The 19,225-nt window shown below is 50.2% G+C and overlaps 1 protein-coding gene across 1 annotated transcript in view; it reads right to left on the reverse strand.

Moving 5' to 3' along the window:
• The window catches only part of LARGE1 (LARGE xylosyl- and glucuronyltransferase 1), a 585,040-nt gene extending 567,498 nt beyond the window's left edge, over positions 1-17,542 (reverse strand). Inside the window, exon 1 of the mRNA XM_004269399.4 lies at positions 16,935-17,542. The gene's annotated coding sequence lies outside the window, so the exon portion shown is untranslated. The remainder of the gene's footprint in view (positions 1-16,934) is intronic.
• Between the last annotated feature and the right edge of the window lie 1,683 nt (positions 17,543-19,225).

Consider the following 19,225-nt stretch of genomic DNA (forward strand, 5'->3'; position numbering starts at 1 on the left):
CTAGCCTCCAGGACTGTACAACATCCCACTTGTTGTTTTAAGTGCTCCACTTTGTGGCGCTTTGTTACAGCAGCCATACGTAGCCAGTACGGAGTAGGTAAGTGCCTTATCCAAGATGGGCTAGCAAACAACATTTTGCTTGGTCAGAACTTCTTGTTCCTGGGTCCTATACTCTCCAAGACTGGCATTTGCTTTCAGTAACGACAATCTCCAAATCAGTTACCACCACCCACACTGGCCTATGAAGGAGTGATATTATGTGGATGGATTTTTCAAAAGCTCATCGTCCTCCCAGGTAACACACGTGCACTTCAACCACGTCCTGTAGTTTGCTTTCCAAACTCTTTAAGTTTTGGAATTTCTGGATTGTAGGTAAGCAAAATTCAGGGGGGAGATTTTTGGGGTTTTGACATGAAAAGACTACCATTTGCTACCTATTCCCCACTTCCTTTCCGCTGTGATATTCCATTACAAACATCGACAGACCAGACAATGAACACGCAAGCCGTATTAAAACAATAATTAACGCCGGGAAGAGAACAGTGACAACTGCTTAGCAGAGGAGAATAGCGGACAGGTTTGTCATCTGAGGCGCTTAAGAAGGATGAGCCTTGGGTGTGAATGGAAAGCAATTTCTGATGCAACAGTGGCCCTGTAGTAACTTGGACCAAAGTGACTCATTAACCCCCTCGCTTGCAAACTCTGTTCCCTAAGACACAAAAGGCAGGGTGACAAGATTCTCTCTCACTCACACCAGCCCTGGCACAAGGAGAGCCCGGCAGAGCTCTCAGCCTGATCAACCACTGCTCCAGTGGAAACAGGAAGAATCCTGCCTTCGGCAGCCGCCTACCCCACGCTCCCCCAAAAGCCCTAAAACTCATTTCACAACCAGAGTGCACCCTTCGGGGATTTCAGGGAAGGTGTTACTGCAATAACAGAGGCAGCACTGAGCTTAAGGACCAGAAAGGTCCAGATTCCCACTCTCCGATCCCAGGCATATTTGACAAACTCAAACCACCAGTGCTCACCTGTACACCGTCTTCTCTCCACTCCTACTGAAGGCAAAAGTATACCCAAACAGCAAAGTGCAATGAACTTACCATCCCCGAAGCCGCTGAGCTTGCATTTGCACAGGTGAACCTGTTACTAACTTGGGTTTTAAACAAGGTATGGGTATTAATATTATTTTGCAAAATATAACCCATTCACAGAGTTAAAATAACAGATGTGTTACAGAGTGAACCACACCCCCCCCGCCAAATTCATATGCTGAAGGCTTCACCCCCAGGACCTCGGAATGTGACTGTATTTGGAGAAAGGGTCTTTTAAGAGATGATTACGGTTGAAGGAGGTCGTGAAGGTGGGCCCTAATCCAGCATGACTGGTGTAAGAAGAGGAGATTAGGACACAGATACGTACACAGGAAAGACCACGTGAAGACACAGGGAGAAGATGGCCATCTGCAAACCAAGGAGAGAGGCCTCAGGACAAACAACGCTGCCAACAATTTCATCTGGGACTTCTAGCCTCTTGAACTGTGAGAAAATAAATTTCTCTTGTTTAAGCCACCCAGTCCCTAGTACTTTGCTACGGCAGCCCTAGCAAACTAACACAGATGGAGTTCCCTAATTTTTAATTTCTTTTTCTTAATCGCATAACTAATGGCTTTTTTAAAAAAAGAAATCACAAAATACATTAAGCCAGGGATCTGGGGCATTGCCTTAAGAGTCTTGAAATTACCAAAGCAGGCAACAGACGGTATCACTAATGTCATTTTGTCAATGGGCAGATGGGTATCATAAAGGTAAGAGTGTTGGCTGGTGGTGCATGGAAGGGAAGAAGCATACCCAGGAGAGTGAAAGGCTTTTAGAGAAGACACCGGTAGTCCATTCGATCTTCAAGGTCTTCAGGTTAATCTTCCTACAGAACATGTTGGGATTTTCTGTTTGCCCAGCTTCTCTTCAGGAAGCCCCCTTCTCCTCTCCCTAAGTGATTCAAATAGGATGGACCCCACCTCCCCTGACCAGGTTCAAGGATGTGACCTTGGCCCTTCCAACCAGATCATGACCAGGACTTTCACCAGATCTACTGGGAAAAAAATTCTCTCCTTCAGCTGTCACGGTGAGATGGGTAGGATGTAAGCCTGGGGCTGCTGAGGACCATTCCTGCCACCTGACAGGGACACTCTGCCTGAAAACGATGCCAGCACAGAAGAGAGCAGAGCCAAGAGACAAAGCAAGGACTTCAGGATGACATTTGAGGACCTGGATCCAGCACTACCTGAAGCTGCCCTTTTTTTTCCCCAGTTACTGAAGCAAATAAAGTCCATTTCTTTTTCTTTAATGTCAGTGTTAATTGGGTTTCTATCAGTTATGTCTGAAACAGTCCTTGCTGAGCCACTAAGGCACTCTGGTATACAAGATCACACGTCTAACTACATATATAAAAGTTTCATCAAAATTGAAACTATGTTTACATTTTACTGCAATTCCCTACCATTTCAAGGGTGCTTAATCAGGAGTGCAATGATGGAGCCTTAGGAGACACTGATGCCCCTGAAATTCTATGAAAAAATAATATTTTGGTGCAGAAGGGTCTGTGGCAGAAAACAACTTCAGAATTTCTACTCTGAACTTCAGTATCTTAGGGGGAAGTATAGTACAATTAGCTTCAAGCTTTTTTTAATTCTGAAATTTGAAAAGCTTGCCTATTTTTAGGCTGACGTCTAAAGTTTTCATCATAAACTGAATACCTTCTAAGAATAGAATTTCCAACATATTGTAAACACGAGCATTTTAAAAAAAGACTTCCACATCATATTTTTTAAACAGAATCTAACAATCTGATACCCATCATTCATTTTAAAAAGTTAAAAGCAAGTTATTTCTTAAGATCTGAAAATTTTATATCATTCCTTAGCATAAGAAAGGGGCCCCACATGCCCTGTTTCTAGCAGCAAGTTTAAACAAGTAAAAAAGAACGTGGAAAGGGGCAGCCTTGTAAAAGTGCCTTGATTAGAAGGTTCCCACACACCAATTTCATAGTTCCTTTGTTCAGTGCCCCTTAAGGTTTTTATACTCAGAGCAACGCACGCGAGCAAGATTAGTGTTGGGCAAGAGACGTGCCTTTTATAAAACAGGGACAAATGACTGTGAAAAGGGATGGTCTCAGTCCAATCAGTTTCAAAAAAGCGTCCATATATGAGGTCGAAAATCTGGAAATTGATTCCCTTAAAACTATCCACACTTGCAATACTCCACGAAAGGCTTCGGTATCACCAGGGTTATGTATATTCCAGTGCTGAGACACCTGGGCTAGTAGATCATGGGTCAGAGATGAAGAGGACATTATTCTGGAGATAGAACTGAGTTCCCGTCTCTGGCTTTATCATGTGGGCAAATAACCTCTGTGCACCTCAGTTTCCTCACCCATAAAATGAAACTGCAGCTCAGAGTGCTGTAGGATCAAAAAGTACCATGCAGGGGGCTTCCCTGGTGGCGCAGTGGTTGAGAGTCCGCCTGCCGATGCAGGGGACACGGGTTCGTGCCCCGGTCCGGGAAGATCCCACATGCCGCGGAGCGGCTGGGCCCGTGAGCCATGGCCGCTGAGCCTGTGCTCCGCAACGGGAGAGGCCACAGCAGTGAGAGGCCCGCGTACCGCAAAAAAAAAAAAAAAAAAAAAAAGGCACCATGCATGTCAAGCACTTCTCAGAAGCACATAAGAAACAACTGATAAATGGGAGCTACCTTTGTGACCACCCATTACTATTGTTACTGTTATTTTAAATACTGCTCATCACAACTGGCCAAGAGTCCTTTCCTATGCCCTTCACTGGCTCTCATCCACCTTACCAGTCGAAGCCCAAATCCCAGTGAGAGTAGATAGCAAGGTGGACCAAAAGCTCCTGAAAAATGGCCTTGGGTGATCAGCGGGCAAGTGTTTGCCTTTACCTTCAGGGCTTCTGTGAACTTTCTGAGACCTCTGGACAGGGCTGAACAGAGAAAGTCGGTGTTCCCCCTCCTCAGCCCCGGGAGCCGTTTTCTTACTTTACCAACAAGCACAACCACCAGAAGGGGGAGAGAGAGAGAAACAGTGGAGAAGCTCTAAATACAAACATCAATTACAACAGCTAATACGTATGGAGTGCTTTCTGTGTACCAGCTCCTGTCCCAAGCATTACACACACATTAACAGATTTAATGAGCTCAAAAATGCTGCGTCAACAGGAGTTATGGATAAACCCGAGCAGATCGAAAAGGAAAATGTCAAAAAGTACGAGCCAGAGAAAGCATCCTTTGGTGTGCATTAGGTCAGTCCACCACAGGAAAAGCAAAGGGCTTCCTGAACCATGTAACCAGTGCCCGTGCCAAGCGCAGGCTCATAAGGCACAGCACCTGGATCGCACGACCATCTGATAAGCCCAGGGTTCATCTATCACTCCTCCGTGATTCACGAAGCAAACCTACTCATGCAGCACCAATGCCTGGCTTACAAGGGCAGTGTAATAAAAACCCAAATGGACCTCACAAATACCAGAGGCAATAACAAATATCCAACATCAACACGTGCTTATCCAGCAGTCTTTGGACGCTGATGCTGAGCTTCTGCACAAATTCATCCAGTCCTCCCTAGCCACTCCCCATCACTGTTTGATAATTTCTCAATCAATAATAATTGCGATTCCGCAATGGGTTCTCTAGGAATGTGGAGTGGTATTAAGCCTAGTAAACAGACACCACAGTCAAAGGCTCCATCAGTATCCAGGGACCAACACTGCGACCAGAAAACACTTGAGGATAAGGCCTTCAATCAAACACTTGAAAAAAGGATGTGTTTTAGATTGTCTGACGATGATTCCATCAGGGTTTAAAAAGCCTAAGAGGAGGGCTTCCCTGGTGGCGCAGTGGTTAAGAATCCGCCTGCCGGGCTTCCCTGGTGGCACAGTGGTTGAGAATCCGCCTGCTAATGCAGGGGACACGGGTTCGAGCCCTGGTCTGGGAGGATCCCACATGCCGCGGAGCAACTAGGCCCGTGAGCCACAACTACTGAGCCTGCGCATCTGGAGCCTGTGCTCCGCAACGAGAGAGGCCGCCATAGTGAGAGGCCCGCGCACCGCAATGAAGAGTGGCCCCCCGCTTGCCTCAACTAGAGAAAGCCCTCTCACAGAAACGAAGACCCAACACAGCCAAAGATAAATAAATTAAGTAATAAACTCCTACCCCCAGCATCTAAAAAAAAAAAGAATCCGCCTGCCAATGCAGGGGACACGGGTTCGAACCCTGGTCCGGGAAGATCCCACATGCCACGGAGCAACTAAGGCTGTGCTGCACCACAACTACTGAGCCTGCGCTCTAGAGCCCACAAGCCAAAACTACTGAAGCCCACGCGCCTAAAGCCCGTGCTCTGCAACAAGAGAAGCCACCGCAATGAGAAGCCCGCGCACCGCAACGAAGAGGAGCCCCCGCTCGCCGCAACTAGAGAAAGCCCACACACAGCAACGAAGACCCAACACAGCTAAATAAATAAAATAAATTTGTAAAAAAAAAAAAATGCCTAAGAGGAGAGGAACGAGGAGGCTGAAGATCTGAGAAAATGGAAAAAGCAGAGAAACGCAGCAAGGAAAGAGCAGAAAAGGCAGCAAAGGCACCTCCTCCTCCCCCACCTCCCCCTCCCCCTCCTCCCTCCTCCTCCCCCACCTCCCCCTCCTCCTCCCCCTCCACCACCTCCTCCTCCCCTCCTCCCCTCCAACTCCTCCCCTCCCCCTCCTCCCATCCCCCTCCTCCACCACGTCCTCCCCTCCTCCCCTCCCCCTCCTCCTCCTCCCCCTCCTCTTCCTCCACCACTTCCTCCTCCTCCACCACCTCCTCCTCCACCACCTCCTCCCCTCCCCTCCCCTCCTCCCCTCCTCCTCCCCCACCTCCTCCACTGCCTCCTCCCCTCCACCTCTCCCTCCTCCCCTCCCCCTCCTCCTCCTCCTCCCCCTCCTCTTCCTCCACCACCTCCTCCTCCTCCACCACCTCTTCCTCCTCCCCCTCCCCCTCCTCCTTCTCCTCCCCCCCTCCTCCTCCACCACCTGCACCACATTCCTTGAAGGCATCAATGGGCCGCAGCGATGGCCCACCACCACCTGATCATCAGCAAAAGGGCATGCATTCTTTAGATTCAGGAATACCCTGCAGTACAGCATAACACTAAAGGTTCAACCAGAAAAGGTTACATTATACCTGAATAGCACGTTCAGTGCAATCCAAAATCACCACCACCACCACCACCCACCACTTACAGGGTAGAGACAGCATGGTCCAGGCAGACGGTAAAACACTGAAGATTCCCCAGAGCCATGAGATGCCATCTTTACTGAAGGGCTCCCACACTCCGGGCAAGCCAGCCATCTGGAAGCTCGGGGAACACGGTGCAGAAAAGCACAGCAGGAGAAGCCAGTCCAAGGACAGATACAGTTCAGCGCCCAGTATCAGGAGAAGCTTGAAGGAAAGACCGCCTGAACTGTGTTTTGAAGGAAAAACAGAAGCGTCCCAAGCAAATAAAGAGGGAAAGAGCTTATCAGCCAGAAGGAGAGGTAGGTGCACAGCTTGGCAGATTTGGGGGAAAGTAAGCAGTGAAGAAGGAAAATAATGAGTTGGGGATTGGTGGGTGGTGGGTGGGGTTGGCAAGAGAAGATGCGGCTGCAGAGAGAGGCAGGGGCCAGTTCACAACAAGCTTTGTGTGTCCTGATAAGAAAGATGGATGCTTTCCAGCGGCTGAGAGAGAGCCAGTGAGGGTAAATACACAGAACATCCTAGAAAAGCCCTCGTTCTTTAAAGATTCCAAATAAAGACTCCCTATAAGGAATTGGACTCTCCTATTTGAAAAATTCTGTTATCCAGAATGGCTTACTCCACGTTTCTGAAAAGTGTGTCCTGTAATCTCTCAGCAAGGCCCTCCTCGGGCAGAGACACACCACCAGTCACGGGAAGCACGGCCCAGCGTCACTTTTAAGGTGGATCCGGAGCCCACATGTCAGAGTTCCAATAATTTCGCTCTCGGCCCTCCGCAGCTGCTTCAGGAACCACTCATGAGGAAAAGAAAAATTTTCTACATTCTACCCCTTATTGGGTGTCATCCTAGACTAGGTAAAAAGGTTGTTCTATCACCCTGGGCTCATCTGAACAAACCCCCAATAAGAGAGGCTGTGGAGAGGACATTTTCAGCCCAGCCCCATCCCCACGCCCAGCCCAGCCAAGGGAGGAAGTGCCATTCTAAGAACTACTGCTACTGTCACAAGCAGACTTTATCCCAGTGACGCTTCCCAGTGGGCAATGAAAACCATCTCGCACTTCAGTACCAATGACTGGGATCAGAGGAAATCCCAAAGCTTCCCTCTGTGTCCATCCGCCTGTACCAGTTCTAGCTCAGTGGCCTTTAGAACTTCATATCCGAACTAGTACAAAAGCCTGTTCAGCGACCTCCCTGCTACCATCTCTCCCCACGCCAGTCTGGCCCCGATACTGCCACCAGGTTCATCTTCCTCAAACAGAGCTTTGCGTACACCATCCTCCCGATCGAAAGTCGTCCTGCCTTCCAAAAGTCCACAGCCCCAATCCACCTTCCAACTTCATCTCCAGCTTCTCGCTAATGGAAACCCAAGCCGACTTACTTTATAACCCCAAAATTCATATTTGTGCATTCATCAACCTAGCTGGCTGCTCTACCTCCCTTTAACTCTTCCATCAAATCTTAATCATCCTGGGTCCAAGGACCCAAGGCAAATCCTACCTCCACTGCCTTTAAGCAGCTAAAGTAAGCTCCCGCCTCTGATTTCCCATCAACTTTGGGTTCCAATAATCCACAACCATTCCCTGCACTGCCACATCATTCCTACTGTCGCTCTGAACTGTTCACTTGAATCTTCTATCGTTGTTTAACTTCTCACACGTTTTTTTTTTCCCAATCTCTCTAACTATGTTGCTTGAGGGCAAGGACAGAAGGCTTTCAATTTAATTGAATAAATGTTTATTGAAGGATTCCTAAGTGCTAGAAGTGTAGCCGGATGGGTGCAACCCAGTCCCAGTGCTTTTTAAGGCACTTACACATAAGGAAAAGAATAGGGAAAGTATACAGATATTGACAATGCCAAGTAGAAGGGAACAGGTGTGGCCTTTGGGGTGTTTTAGGTGATGCTCCCTGTCACTCTATCCTTCCAGCTCCTATTCACTAAGACCCAATCTAATACTTTCTCCTTCTTTGACTCCCTCAAGTGTAATGCTACCAAGACACAGTGCCCACTGCCCTGTCCATGTCTTTATTAGTATTTACCTCCCTCACCAAGACGAGGCTACTAGATGACGCAGGCAGGTGATTTCCTCACCTCCCTGTTCCTGATGTCAAGCCGACACCTCTCAGGGCAGGAGTTTCACGAATGCTGGCGGATGAGTGAATGCTGGCTTAGTAGACGTTAACCAATACCATCAAGGAGACAGAGTGTATGGGGCCTGTAGGCAGGAAGCAGAGATTCTGACTAGAGGCCAGGTCAGCACAGAGACAGCAGACACAGGAGGCAGAACAGCTGTGAGTCAAGTCCTGGCTCCACGCTCCACAGCTGTGTGACCTGGGCAAGCCTCAGCTTCCATACCTGGAAAATGGAAGAGTAAGACCACCCACCTCGTAGGGTTACCATAAAGATGAAATGACACAAAATGGTCAAACAGAAGAGCGCCTGGCACAAAAGCAGAGCACGAAGAACGTGTGTGAGGAGAAGACTGAAGGCGAGTATGCTGGATGGAAGGGCAGGGAGCAGAGGACAGACAACCAGAAAGCAGGGGGTGTAAGAAGGCAGAGCAGAGCCTTGGGCCACATAAGGTGGCCAGGAAGCAGGGGCTCTGGATCTGCCTCCCCTCTGGATAATTTGACCTCCCCAGCCTTCGTTTCCAGAGCTGTGAAATGAAGGTCGAGCGGGCTCAAGGGTCTCCTGCAGCCCCCGAGCTGTCTCAACATCACAGGTCTGCCTTCCACTTATGGAGGAGGCATCCGTAAGTACTTTCAAAGCCCAGGTGGGAAGGATTCGCACCAACAGAGAAGGGGGAGAAGATGCCAAGATGGCAGAGAGGAGGAGAGTCCTTCCTATTGGATGAAAAGCACTCGAGTCCCCCCTGTTTTCTCGGGCCCACTTCGTCCTCTGAACGTGGGAGCCCTGGCCCGATCCACATCTAAGTCACTGCACATTCATCACCGGTGCCGGAAAGATCATAGCCCACAATCCATCCTAAGGTATTTAAGATGCTTTTCAAGGCGCCCTGACATGCACACACGAACAAGCATTAGAGCCTGTTCACTCTTCCCAGGCCAGATAAGTCAAAATCCCTACAAACTCAGAGGAAAGGAAATACACGCCGCATTCCAGGATTGTACTTTCCTTGCCTTTTTACAAAGCCATCAATGTCTGCACCACAACAATGAATCCCTAAGAGAATTCATTTCGCTGATCTGAAATGTCCTTCACATTTTTAAAATAACAGCTTTCGGGAGAGGTCTGAAGGAGTCCGAGGCTGTGAGTCTGCTGGTATCCACTCACCTCTCCCTCCCCAACACCCCCACCCCAGAGCTGGAAACAGAACTCGGAATGCAAATCATTCTGTGTGGACACAACTGTTTATTCAGTGTAGACCTACTAGGTACCAGGCACCATGCCTGGAAGCAAGAAAAGCCCCTTCCTGCTTATCACTCGGGTTGTGCCTCTCTTAGCTCCCCAGACAACCACAAAATACCATTCCCTTCCCAGATGAGAGCTGACATCAGTGGAGGAGGCTGGTACACAAACAGTGTTGGCAGATTAAGGACCTACGCAACTGCTCTGGAAACAAAAGCGGGGAGGGGATGGTTCCCAGTCAGCCACGAAAATGTTAACCTTAATAATAACAAACATGTGTTTAATGCATCAAGGCAGTCTCTAATAACACTGAAGAGTCCACAGGATTCGCTACTGATTTTAAATTTAAAAGAAAAAAAAAAAAAAACGAGGAAGAATGAAATCCCCGCATGCCTGTGTTCTGCTGTAAATTCCCCTAAGTTCTAATGCTACCGTGGAGAGCTGGAAAGATCAGAAGTCCTTTCTTCCCGATTGGCCTGGGTATGTCAAAAAAGGACTCTGTTAAAGAGCAAGCCTCGCCCAGTAGCCAGGGCTCCATCTCCATGTGCGTTTGCTGCGCGTCCAAAGCGCAGCCCCATAATGCGACGAAAGAGGCTAAAATCATGGGTGAGGCTGCACTTCCCATTCTAGCCCCAGTCTGTGATTATCTACCACTCCAGGTTACCCAAAATTACCTCTGGAGCCTTAAACGCCTTACATTTTCTTTCATTCCTAGAACCAATTCTTTTTTGGAAACTTTCACAAGCGATGAAGGAACAAAAAAAACCAAAAGCCCTAGATATTTCGTGAGCGAGCACAATTTCGAGGGTTTTTCCTGTAAACATCTCATGCATATCGCCTCTACCATATACTTAGGCGGAACAAAATTAATTCCATGTCTCTGAAACTAGGAAAACTCAGAATCCTGGAAACGCTTACCTGATTTCCTTTTTAAACCACTTCTGTTCCTGATATATCCTTAGAGGCAGAATGTGAGGGTGATTGAGGAACTCATGCAGGTGGTACTTACGACTGCAATCTCCAGGATGAACAGTGGTTAAACCAGAAACCTGCCCCCAGTAAGTAAGTGAGCAAAGTAACACCATGTGGTCTGTCAGTGGTTACAAAGTTTATGTAACTACTGTCCTTCTTTCTGTAACACAGTTCAATATTAGGCTCCTTGGCAGGTGAACCTGCTGAGTTATTTATTAAAACATGGAACAGTTTATATTTGAAAAACCCTTGGTTTTCTGTAACAGGTAAGGCTCCCAAAAGCGTCCATCATGATTGTGTTAATCAAATAACCTGAAATACAATTAAGGGACTAGCTATTAAAAAGATGCTTGCTATGAATCCTTTCTGTAAAATAAAAATCCTTTTGTACCCCAAACAATTACTTCTCTTAAATTATTTGCTTTTAAAATAAGATTTATAAGCCAAATTCTCCTAAAATAGGGCATTCTTACACTTAGCTTCAATTATGGAATAAACAGTTGAAGAGTGAAAACCAAATTCTCCCAATTCTCCTAAAACAGGGCATTCCTATGCTTACCTTCAAGGTTGAAATAATAATGTCACAAACCTTACATTTATAATTGTACTTAACTTCAAATCTCCTCTTTCCAATAAACACTGCCCTCTCCACCCAGGACAGCATCAGTGCCAGAATGGTGAGGAAGCTTCTCTCTAGCAACGCAAATTTGGTGGCATAAAATTAAGTCGGTTTGCAATTTTCCTGACTCGTACTTTTACACAATTGCTTTTCTGAATCTGTTTCTCTTCCCAACATCCCTCCCTTCACACTCACCCCCCAGCTCCCCCTACGAGGTAACCTCCCTGGCAAAATGAGAAGATTCCCCTTTCCCTGTTAGAGCCCAGGCTTTGCAGAATCCCACACGCTCAACTCAGCTTTCATTGACTTAATTTGGAAACAATTAAAATTTTCAGCACTGCTTTTTATCACAAAGCACATCATCGCAAGCAGTTCTCAAAGAGTAGGTAACATTCCCAAACCCACTGGTTCCCATAATACATAAGAAGTTAGCAAGCAAGCCCAGCTGCTTATGAATGGCTTAAGGTATCAGAGAAGTTCTAATGCAGTCTACAAGTCTACGGAATCTACAACCAACACAGAAAAGACTTTGTGGTTCTTCTCTTCAGCACTGCATACTTGTAGTGTCTGATATTTCAAGGTAGAGTATACCTTGGAACTGGTCAGGCCTCTTCCCATTTCAGAGCTGGAAAGCTAGAAAACCTAAATAGTCTGAGCTTTGCCACTAACTTAGGCAAGCCCTATCTCTGAGCCTCTACATTCCTAGTTACAAGACGAAAAACGCACTGAAGTTTGGAGACAGCACCTGAAGCCCAGAGAGGTCAAGACGTATTCTAAGGTCACACAGCAAATTAGCAGAGGATGATGAAAGATGAGAACCCAGATCTCCAAATTTTACTTATACCACCCTGCCTACCAGTCAACTCAACTCAGGGAAGGATGACAGAGACAAAACAAACACATACATACACACACACACACACATACACACACACACACACACACACACACACACACACACACACACACACTGGGGCTTCTTCTACCTCCACTGCCCTCCTGGCTCCTGTTTCAGAAAAACTAAATATATTTGACCCTGGGGATCGCTCTAACAACTGCAGTTTTCCATTCTCTCTAATATCCTCTGGCCATTACATCGTTGCATCTCTTCCTTACTTCATAGTTTCCTCATTCCACAAAACACACACATAGGCAGGCCCACACCCATCCTCAAAACTATAAAACTCTTCCTTTTCCAACAGCAAAGAAAGTTGAGGCCAGAACTGAGATGATTCAAACACAAGAACCTTGTTCAAATGTTAACTGCAGCCATAACTTTACCCAGAAGTAAATATGACAAAATAGAATACACTCTCACAGGGAAAAATTTGTGTCCCTCTGCCACTCTATCATTTATCAAGTAACTCTGTCATTTCTCCCACTGCTGCATAATCACGTAATGAAAGCCCCAGATGTAATTCACATACACAAGAGGGCAGACTTCGGGTTGATAAGGGACCCTTTCTTTATTTGCGTTGCTAATAGTTTTTTAAAGAACAGGCAAAATGCTATATGTAGAAGGATAAAGGGCAAAAAAGAAAATGTCCTTTTCTGTTTGTAATAACAATGTGGGATAATCAACTGGTTCTCTTGGACCTTATCCAGCCACCGTTCTTGCCAGGGCTTGAATACACAGAGCATGAAACTAGGAATCCTATTAAATTATTTCCCTGCTAACACCAAGCTTTCCTCTTCCAGAACAGCCCCTCTTCCAGCCACACTACTGACTGTTCTCCATTCACACTACATATTTTAAGGTTTCCATGCTGTTCTTTCTGCATGGGATTCCCTCCTGTTCTACTATCCTGGCAAACTCAAGGTTTTACTTTGAACAAACCTGTACGTGAGCAGTTCACAGCAATGGTTCAGCATCTGCCTGCCCCCAAAAGACTATAAACTAATTGTGGACCCTCTGCAGCCTCTACACAGAGCATGGCATCTGTCACATAATAGACATTCAGCTGTTACTTGCTAAGTTAAAAGGAGAAAAGTCTCTCCGAATGTCAATGTGGTCCGGGAGGAACAGAGGACCTGAGTACCTCTCAATGTCAAATACTCTGGAGCAGAACCGCAAAGCCTCATCGACACTAGCAGATCCCGTGAGGTGGCTGTATCGCCAAGGGGTGTCAATGGCAGGGTGCCTGGAGTTCTCAGTCCCCTGGGTCTTACAGCCCTGGCCCCATGTGCTCCCCACTCTTGAGAATCTCTGGCTGCAAAGACACCTTCACCTTATTCATGGACCCTAAGGAAGGCCAGGATCCTGCGTCACTTTCTTCCTCCACCTCTGCCATGTGGCTTCCTTGAAATTCATAAGACTTCATTCATGCCTTAAGATCACAGTATATAAATTCCCCATGACCAGTTTTCACTAGCTGATGCTCAATGGAAAATTTAATAGTGTTCTCCTGTTCCAATCTCTAACCCCTTGGCTATACTGCACCTATGAGAATCAACCTACAAAGCCTTCGATAGCTGAAATAAAGCTTTATGCTGACCACTTCCCTATGCCACAACAAAAGGTCTCCTCAAACTACCTAAATATGCACTGTACGTATGAGTAAAGGATCACAAATGCAGTCTACCAGACTCCAGAGTTCTAGGAAATGTAATAACTCATGCAGGTGCACAGATCCAAACGCTGAGTCTAACTCTATATGCTGCACTGGGTCTTTAAGAATCCAGGAAGTCTTGGGCTTCCCTGGTGGCGCAGCGGTTGAGAGTCCGCCTGCCGATGCAGGAGGCACGGGTTCGTGCCCCGTTCCGGGAGGATCCCACATTACGGGAGGATCCCACGTGCCGTGGCGCGGCTGGGCCCCCATGAGCCATGGCCGCTGAGCCTGCGTGTCCGGAGCCTGTGCTCCGCAATGGGAGAGTCCGCGGCGGTGAGAGGCCCATATACAGCAAAAAAAAAAAAAAAATATATATATATATATATATATATATATATATATATAAAAGAATCCAGGAAGTCCTAAATCTTGTTGACATCTGCCTCTCTTCGTGCCAGTATTCTGAGTTAGGTAGTCTCTTCTTAGACTCTTTCTCCAACCTTTCCTGTCTGCCCACCTCTGGAGTCAGCTTTGATAAGACTTGGCCACAGTGGGTAAGCCTGGGCCATGCGGCTTTGTTCTTCAGCGGAAATAGAATTATCTTCAATTTCTGCTGGAAGACACCTAGACACTAATGATTTAATACCGTTGAAAGTGCAGAGAGAGCATCTGAGATGAAAGTGCAACCACACTGCCAAATGTTACGTTACATCTGTATACATACAAGGTATGTGCTTTTAAGGGGACAACAGCGAGAAATTTTAAGTTTAATGGAGTCAGTTCTAGACTCCATCTAGAATGGAGGCAGCATGATTTTATGAAGATGGCAGATGTGCAGCCCAAAAACCAAAGGGGGGAGTTTTGATTACAAACCCCCGGGAACTTAGAGTTAGCACGGTCTAATACCCAAAGGATGGAGTTTGCAGGAGGTTCTGTCTCCCCAAAATTTATAGCCCTGACTTACTTAGAGACTATCACTGAGTCTGCTCAGTCTCACATAATACTCTGCAGTTAACCTGTTCTGAGCTGCCCAAATGACACTTTAGATGTAAGCAGGCCCATCGCTTAAGCGTTCGGAATCCCCGCATTAGTGCAAGCATGCATTGGGTAGCAAAAAGTTAGGCTCCTGAGCCTTCAAGACGAACCACAGCCTTTTGTAACATAGGTTCTTCAGTGGTGGAATAGAAAACTAGTCCCCCCTAGTGTCCTGCCGCTGTAGGTGGCTGAAGGATGGAGACACTCCTGCATCAACTTTCAAGCACAGCTCAGGAACCCAGAACCACAGGAAACCTTCACCTCCTTCCCAAGAGGTGGAAGCACTCCTGGGACCTACGATAAGATGGAAAAACCTTTCATTTCATTCCCAAGGCTCTTCTAGTTATGTTTTAAAAGGCAAAGGAATCTGCATTATCTCACGCCAAAAAGTTAACCCCCAACCTAGCACACTTCATCCAGCGACGCCAGAGGACCTATACCTGTTAGCACCTTCCACCCACTCCAGAGTGATACCATCTTTTCTTTAAAAACCTCTCTATACCACTAGGGAGACTGGTTTCCTTTCCCAGCCATTCTCGAAAACCCACTAAGATCTAAATCTTAACGATTTTGCCTCTCTGTTCCAAGTAGTTCTCTTCCCAGTTTGGAATTAACAGGGCCAGGCTCGATAAATGTGTGTTCCCTCAAGCAATTTTCACTAAAGTGTACTCCTGAAAAATAAAGGTACACTAAGAGATGTGTGAAACCTTCAAGCCAGTTTTTTTTTTTTTTAATCCCCAGTGAGGACCCACCATGCCCGTGAGTAATTCATTCATGTCACCCTTTTGTGAGACATGAGAAGAGAAACCTCCACGTGTTCCTTTCCTAATTTAGAACCTTCCCTTATCTTAAGTCTACCAAAGCTGACTGCTGAGGTGGTAAGGCAGGAGAGGCGAGGAGGAAAATTAACCTGAAGTGACTGCATACTGGCAGGGAGTGAATAAGCACTTTGGATTTCCACCAGTGCCAGAGAGGGATGGCACCTGCATTTAGGGAAGGGGACCGTCCACCTGCCACCCCTTCCCCATCCTCACCCCCAGCCCATGAAGGAAGCAGAAGCCTGAGCCCTCTCTTGCGGCACTTACATAAGACCCTGTAAAACTTCCTGTGACATTCACACAAAGTGTAAGTTGCTATTTTGCTCCCTTGGGAGATCATTTTAATGGACTGAGTGACAAAATTCACAGATTCAGAATTCAGCAAAAACCTGCTCAACCGAGGTACATCAAGCTCAGGGACGAAAAAATCCATCCCCATTAAACAGGGTCACCCGGGGGGATGGTTCAGTGCAGGAGAGACAATCTGTTCCCTCCTAAGTGACCCATTTAAAATCAGATCGTTCCAGGGAAAGCTCACCGTTTTAATAAATTTCAAACGGGCAAGGGTAGGCTTGCAGGACTGAGGTTCCTTAAGAGTAAAATTTTAAAGACAGTAATAAGGCACTGAGCAAAATAACTTAAGGATGCACAAACTTTGGAGTCAGTCACTCCACCCTTCAGAAACAATGACTTTCACAAGACTGTCTGGATCGCTACCCAGCGACCACTCATCACAAGCAGCTTTGTCCAGTAGGACTGGCACTGGTTGGGTTTCCTCTCTACTGCTATCGCTGCCACCCAACTGCTCTGTCCAATAGACGGACTCGCAAGCTGTGGCTCTCACCCCAAATCGGCCTCGACTCTGCGACAAGGAGCAAAGAAAAGTTCTTCACAGCATCACGCCAGGAAAGGCAGGTGGGGACTGCCCAAAGGACAGCTCTAAACACAGCAGGTTCCCCCAAAGCACACGTGCTCACAGCCAGCAAGCTGCGGGGGAGGGAGGTCGACATCGCCTCCTGGTGTTAACGGGAAACTCCTCCTCGCTCTCGGCAGCCCGTGAGCCTAAGGAGCAGGGCAGGCCCTGGGACGGGTCCTGGGGGACATCAGAAACTCGGCGACTTCTACCTCCAGCCTCTCCAGGGCTCCGGGCCCAGGCGGCAGAAGCTGTGCCCTCACTCCCTCCCTCTTCGCCAGCATTCCGAGTACAGGGGGTACCAGCCACAGGTCCGGAGAACTTGACCGACACCGCTCACCAGGGCGCCCCCGCGGCGGCTCTCTCGCACCCCCGGGGCTCCTACCTTGGCCGTGACTGCCACCAGGCAGAGGGAGACCGCGGAGGAGGTGGGTGGCGCCGCGGCGCTGCCACCTACGAGGCGCAGGGGGTTCCGGGTCGGGGTCCCAGCAGGCGCTGCCCTAGTCCAAGCGGCGGTGACAAGCGCAGACTTCGGGGCGGCCCCCGCCTCCAAACGCGACGGGGAAGGTCCGGGCCGCCGGAGCTGAGCACAGTCCCGTCTTCCTCTCCCTCTGGCGCTGCTGCCTGGAGCTGCTCCCTGCCCCGGGGACTCTACGGAGCCGGGGGCGCCCCGCATGGGCAGGGGCCTGGGTTCGCCTCGGTCTGAGCCCGGGGAAGGGGCGCTGGGAGAGACGCCGGACGGCCGCCGGGGCCGGCTCCACCTCCCGCGCTCCCCGCCGCTTCGCCCCTTCAGGGCAGGGCCTGCCCGCTCCCAGCCCGGCTAAGCGACCGCTGCCGCGCCCCCAGCTTCGGGCGCCCGGGCTCCCGCGCGGCAGCGGGGGAGCGGCGGTCCGGCCCGGCCGAGCACAGAGCGCGGAGGCGGGGGGGGCGCTGCAGCCGGCCTCGGCGACCCCTCCCCCCGGGCCTGCGCCGCCCGCCCGCGGCTCCTCGGTAAGGAAGCGCTGGAGAGGGCCTCGCCCCGGCCTGGGGCGCGGGGCCGGGGGCGCAGGGCCGGGGAAGGCGCCCCGGGAAGGTCACCGGAGCGGAGGCGGAGCACAGCGCGGTGCGTGCAGGGAACCGAGGAGGGCGGCCCCGGTGCCGCCGGGAGCGCTCGCCGGCCTCGGCCGCCGCCGCCTCCGAAACGCGCCGGCTTCCCCGAGCGCCCGGCACTGGGAGCCGGGCGGCTGCTGCAGCCGCCGCCGGCAGCCGGGCGCCACTGGCCGGAGCCGGCGAGCGATCCCCGCCTCCCGCGCCCAGGCAGGCGGGGGCCGCCGCGCGGGGGGCGGCGGGGGGGCTGGCGGGCGGGCGAGCTCTGGGGTCCGGGGTTCGGGCTGGCCCCGCCGCCGCGTGCCTAAAGCGCCGGGCTCGCTCAGCAGCTGCAGTGACAGTGTGTCTGTGTCATGTCTGTGCAGCCGGGGGGGACCGCGAGCCCGGGCCAAGCTCAGAGCGGGGGCGGGGCCGGCGCCCTCCTCGGCGCCCGCCCCCACCCCGTGACTGCGCGGCCGGCCAATGGCAGGCGCCTCAGCCGCGCGGACCGAGAGGCCGCCCCCGCCTAGGCCACGCCCCCCGGCGAGGCTCCTCCTTTCTACTTCTTCAGCTCGCTCACACACAGGCAGAAGCAACACCCGGAGCCGGGATTTTGGCCCGGGTCGGGATGAAAGCGTGCAAGCTGGGAGCTCCCCGCCCTTCTCCCCCCACCCCTGCCGCTCTCGGCCGCCTCGGGCTTGGCGAGCCTCGCGGAAAGAGGGGGAAGGGAAGCGGGACGGGGCCGCAGCTGCTGCCGTAGAGACTCTCGCAGGCTCGCAAGGCCATGCAGACTGTCCACTCTTCCTTGTACAAAACAGCCGTCGTGGGAAGTAGGAAGTTTCCCCGCCTCCACTTCTACTCGGGTCGCCGCTTCTCTCGAAGGTGGGCAGAGTATGGGACAGGCTGAGGCTGCCAGAAGCCACGTTGAAGGGCTTTGACAGCATCATGTGGGGCTACGTATTCAAGAATCTGGTCCAAGGCTTCTTATTATTCGGGGAAACTGCATTTTTTGCCCCCCCCCGCCCCCAACACACACACCCCAGGCACGCACAGCACGCCCCCTCCCTGTTACGATTTCATTCTTGCTCTTTCCCTCCCGGCGCAAGAACCCTGAGCATAATATATCCCATTGAATGGACTTCCAGCCTCCCAATTCTAAAGACGAGGGTGGGGCGCCGAGAGTCGCCTATAGGAAGGAGTGAGTGAAATTGTCCGGGCAAAGGGGGAGGGCGTGTGAGAGTGGCTGGAAGGACGACGCCTGGAGAGAAAACCCAGAGGAGGAGAAAGCAGAGGCAGGGAGAGAAAGAGGACGCAGAGGGATGGACAACTCTGGGAGACCGGAGCTCCGGCGCGTAATCCAGCTCCCGGGATTTTGGTCAGCTCGGTCCCAGGGCTTCTGGGGTCCCCTTCCCCCCGGGTCCCCACCTCTCCCCAGCCGGGCGGGCCGCCGGCTTTCTTAGCCCTTGGACTCCGAGGAGGCAGCGGGAAGCCCACCCTAGTGCTTGGAAGCAGCAGGGGAAGGATGCAAAAAGAGATAAAGTGCAAGGGTGGGGAAGCGAGGGGGTGCGTAAGAAAAGGACGCCGAGCTCGGGCTGCCGCGCTGACCTAAGT

This window comes from Orcinus orca, chromosome 11 (genome assembly GCF_937001465.1).
Source record: "Orcinus orca chromosome 11, mOrcOrc1.1, whole genome shotgun sequence".
Taxonomy (NCBI): Eukaryota; Metazoa; Chordata; class Mammalia; order Artiodactyla; family Delphinidae; genus Orcinus; species Orcinus orca.